The following is a 4,835-nucleotide window of genomic DNA, read 5'->3' as shown; positions in this document are numbered from 1 at the left end:
CGAGCGGGCCGGGGGCGCGAGACGCGCTCGGGAAAGGAGCTGGGCGACGGTTGGCAGTGACGGCGGCGGCGGCGAGGGGCCAGGGGCACCCCGACTTGCTAACCGCCGAGGAGGGGCGCGCTGGCGGGAGGGTGGAAGGGAAGTGGTGGATCGAGGGAGGAAGGAAGGTAGGGAAAGGGGATTAAGGGTAGAGCGGGGCAAATGACTCCCCAGCCGGCGAAAGAAGGAGCCCCTGCTGCTCCGGCAACCGCAGCTCAAGGAGACCCCGGCGGACAGCTTTGCCGGTCATGTGACCGCCGCAGCGATTCCGCCCCCCCATCCCCCCACGCTGTCACGTGAGCCCCTGCGGAGAAGGCGGGGGAGTGGGGGTGGAGAGCTCTCGCGAGATGACGTGTTCCGAGCGACCGGGGGAGACCGGGCTACTTTGCGCTTTTAAAGCTCGAAGCCCCTGCGCTCTCGCCGTTATTCCAGCCCGAGGCTTCCCGCTTTATCTGATGTTCCAGCTCCCCTCCAGTCCCTCCTTTCCCTGGGGTGGGGGTGGAGAAGGGCTGGGCCGAATTCCCGGGGCAGGGGGTTATCTCGGGGTCTGTGGAGCATTGCATTCGGGCGCGGGGGTGACCCCGGCTGGCTCGGTGGTTCTGGGAATGGGAAGTAGGGAGGGAAGGCGTCTTTTCCTGCGAGCCCCGCCGGAGGATGGCCTCCTGCTTGACCTTCCTGGAGCCGTGCCCTGGTCACCGGAGCCAGAGCTCAGCGCGGGGAGAGGCCGAGCGGGAAAAAAGGAGAAAGCAAGCAAGTGAAGGGAAAAGGAAAGGTTGACAAAATGGACAGTACTTCCGGGGAGGAGAGGAAAAAGGAAGCGGAATGGGGAAGTGGAAACTTTGCTGCAGCAGCTTTGTTTTCACTAATAAGCTGCTTAGATTAGAAGACCACGTCTCTAATAGAGGAACCTTCTCTTTGTTATCTCTTGCGTGTGAGCAGGGTGCCCTAATCTAGCTGCTTTAGGGGTCGAGGAGGTGACTTGACAGCTTGCTGATAGGCACACTAACCCTAGGGTTTTCAGGGTTGAAGAACTAACCGCTTCTTTCGTTATCAGCCAATCGATAGAGGTCACCAGCCCGGGGAAAAGACAGAATCGTGTGCCAAGATCAGCTAGGGAGGCCCGCGTGGTTGGGTGGGGAGGAGAGTGCAATGTAAAACAAGTGTCCATCAAGCCTTCCGTGTGTCAAGCTCTGTTCTGAGCGCTGGGGGGTACTGGGAAATGTGAAGGAAAAAAAAAAGAAAAGAAACGTGGCCCCTGCCTTTGAGGAGCTCACTTAGCTAACGGAGGAGACGTTCTGCAAAACGCTGTACATTCGAGATAGAAACCAGTGTAAAATGGGAGCTTATCCCCGAGGGAAGGCACCAGCAATAAAAAAGAAAGGAGAGAAGCCCTCCCGCAGAGGGTTGGATGAGCTTTGAATCCAGCTGTGGTCCTCTTCGAGAAGGAAGGACGAACAACAAAAAGGATCCAGTAGGAGGGAGGGCAAAGGGCAGCAAGCATTCCAGGTGTGAGGGGCAGCCAGAGAAACGACGGGGAAGAATTGCAAGGAGGGCAGTGAGGCTGGATGCTTAAGAGGATGTTCGGGGGAGTCAAATGTAGGAAGACGCTCCAAAAGTGTGAGGGGCTTTATATGTCAAAGAGAACATCTGTTAAGTGCCTACTAGGATTCAGGACCCGATTTAGGTGCTAGGATACAAATAGTGAAACAATCCCTACCCTAGAGGAACTCAAAACCTCTCTGTGAGAGACACTTGCCTAATATAGTTGTATATACAAAGGAGAGAAAAGATCATTGGGGGAGGGTGGATGCCAGGAAGGGCAACCTGTTCGATGAGGAGCTTGGACTGAACCTTAAAGGAAAAAAGGGATTTGAAGAGTCTGAGGTGAGGAACAAGAATAGGGAGACAGCATGTGTGCAAAGGCAAGAGACAGAAGATTGAGTGTCCTGCATGAAGAACAGTAAGGTGGCCAGTATGGCTGAACTGAAGTGTTTGTAAAATGAGTAATGTGTAACAGGGAAGGAAGTGTCGTTCGGAGCTAGCTTGTGAAGGTTTCAAAAAGGCAAACATAAGGTTATATTTGATCCTACAGGGTATAGGGTGCCACTGGAGTTTATTGAGTAAGGGAGTGATGGTCAGGCCTGTGCCTCAGGAAATTCACTTTGGCAGCTGCATGGAGGAGGATGGTTTTGAGGTGGAGACCTGAGACCAGAAGACCAATCAGAAGGCTATTGTAGCCCATACTGGAGGTGATAAACTGCTCAACTAGGGTAGTGATTCTTCAAATGGGGAAGAAAGGGGACAGGTTCAAGAGAAGTTGTGATAGAATATAAGCTCCTTGAGGGCAAGAGCTGTTACATTTTTGTCGTTGGATCCCCAAAACTTAGCTCGGTCCCTGGCACATAGTAATTACTTTATAAATGAATGTCCAAAACTGAATTCATTATCTTTCTTCAAAATCCTCCTCCCCTTTTTCATTATTTCAGAGGACATCACCAAACTTCTGATCCTTCAGGCTCAAAACCTAGGAATGAGTCATCCTCATCTCACTATCTCTCAACAGCTATGTATCCAAGCTGTGGCCAAAGCCTGTCGATTTCACCTTTGCAACCTCTCTCCAATAGTCTACCTTCTGTCTTCTGACACTGCCACTGTTCTAGTTCAGGCTCTTAGCACCTCACACCTGGATCATTTCAACAGCCTGCTGGTGGGTCTTCCGGCCTCAAGCCATCTTTTCCTTACTCCAATCTCTCATTAAGTCGCTAAAGTGATTTTCCTAAAGTGCAGGTTCAACCATGTCACACACACCCCACTCCACCCAGTAAACTCCAATGACTCCCTATCACTGTTCTTATTCTTGACTATTTGTGACCCTGTGGACCATCCATGGGGTTTCCTAAGCCAAGGTACTGGAGCAGTTGCCTTTTCCTTCTCCAGTGGATTAAGGCAAAAGAGGTTGTGACTTGCCCAGTTACTTGCAGAGCTAGTAAGTGAATGAGTTCAGATTAGAGTTCAGGTCCTCTCCAGGCCCAGCACTCTAACCGCTGAGCCACCTCCATCCCTACCACTACCAGGATCAAATACAAAATCCTTTTCTTGCTATTCAAAAATCTTTATAACCTAGCCCCCTCCTACCTTTCCAGTCTTTTTACGCCTTACTCTCAGTCACATGCTCTTGGATCCTGGCCATACTGGCCTCTTTGCTCGTGATGACACTGCAGTTGCAAACTTGGGTCCCTAGAAGGATTGTGGTCTCCTCAACAGTATTTACTCATTGCGTACTGTGTGTTAGTTTTGTGCTGGGAGAGAGAAGGCAAAGACTAAATCGTGTTCCCTGTGGAAGCAGCACATGGAGTAGTGGATAGAGAGCTAGATTCAAAGCCAGGAAGACCTAGGTGCAAGTCCCACCTCTGAGTGTATGACCCTTGACAGGTCACTTGATCCCTCAGTGTCTCAAGCAACTAAAACCATAAACTACCCAAAGAAGCCATCAGTCCAGTCCAAAAAACAGTTAATTCTCTAGTGAAGAGTAGGACTAATGTCAAAATTAAAATAAAATAAAATGTCACAGCAAAGTGCTATTTGAGGTGCGAGTAACAGTGAAGACTGCTAATACAAATATAAAAGGGAGACCATCCTGACTTCAAGGAGCTTACATGTCCCTTACTGAACTCATTATTCCCCCCAACCCCCACCCCCACACAAATTCTTTTCTTCTAACTTCCCTATTTACCACCATCATCCCAGTCACCCAGACTCAAAGCCTAGAGGTCACTACTCTTCACTCTCCCAGGCCCCCTTCATCCAGACAGTCAATTTTGCCTGGACTATTGCAATAGTCTTCTGGTTGGTCTCCTGTTGTTCAAAGCCCTTTATAACCTCCTCCATCCCAACCATTCCAGTCTTTTTACACCTTGCACACCACCTCATCCAAACATATTCTGGGATCTAGTGACACTAGGTTGTTTGGTACCTCAAATAAGACACTCCATCTCTCAAATCCTGACATTTTCAATGGAATGGTTTCCCTCCTCATCTCTGTTTCCTGGCTCACCTGGCTTCTTTCAAGTCGCAGCTAAAATCCCACCTTCTGTAGGAAGACTTTCCTGACATCTCTTACTTCCAATGCTTTCCCTCTGTTGATTATCTCCGATGTAGCCTGTATATAGCTTCCTTATACATAGTCGTTTGCATATTGTCTCTCTCATTAGACTGAGCTTCCTTTGTATCCCCAGTGCTTATCATAGTGCCTAGCATATAGTTGGCACTTAATAAATGGTTATTGAGTCACCCTAAAGCTCCCCAGACTCCCATATGTCCCCCATCTCATATTTATAAAGTTGATTTTTTTTTTGTTTTCTTTTTTGGCAATTAGGGTCAAGTGACTTGCCCAGGGTCACACAGCTAGTGTCAAGTTTCTGGTCTGAGGCCAGATTTGAACTCAGGTCCACCTGACTTCAGGGCTGGTACTCTATTCACTGCGCCACCTAGCTGCCCCCCAAGTTGATTTTTTAATGCCCGGCCTAAACATGTGGTCTCCTCAATGTTGTTTATACAATTAGAATGTAAATTTCCAGAGGTAAAGGACTACCTCCCTTCACATTTATTCATCCAATAAGTGTTTACTGTGTGTCATAGAATGTGCTAGGCGGTAAGGATATTGAGGCAAAAATAAAACAGTCCCTATCCTTAAGGAACTTCTGTCTTTATTAGGGGAAATAACACATACACACATAAGTTTATGTACACATACAAAATAAATATAGACTAATTGGAGTACACACTAGTACATTGAG

This window comes from Vombatus ursinus, unplaced genomic scaffold (assembly GCF_900497805.2).
Source record: "Vombatus ursinus unplaced genomic scaffold, bare-nosed wombat genome assembly UNPS02014781.1, whole genome shotgun sequence".
NCBI lineage: Eukaryota > Metazoa > Chordata > Mammalia > Diprotodontia > Vombatidae > Vombatus > Vombatus ursinus.
The sequence above is the reverse complement of the archived record's forward strand: the minus strand, read 5'-3'. Positions refer to the sequence as shown.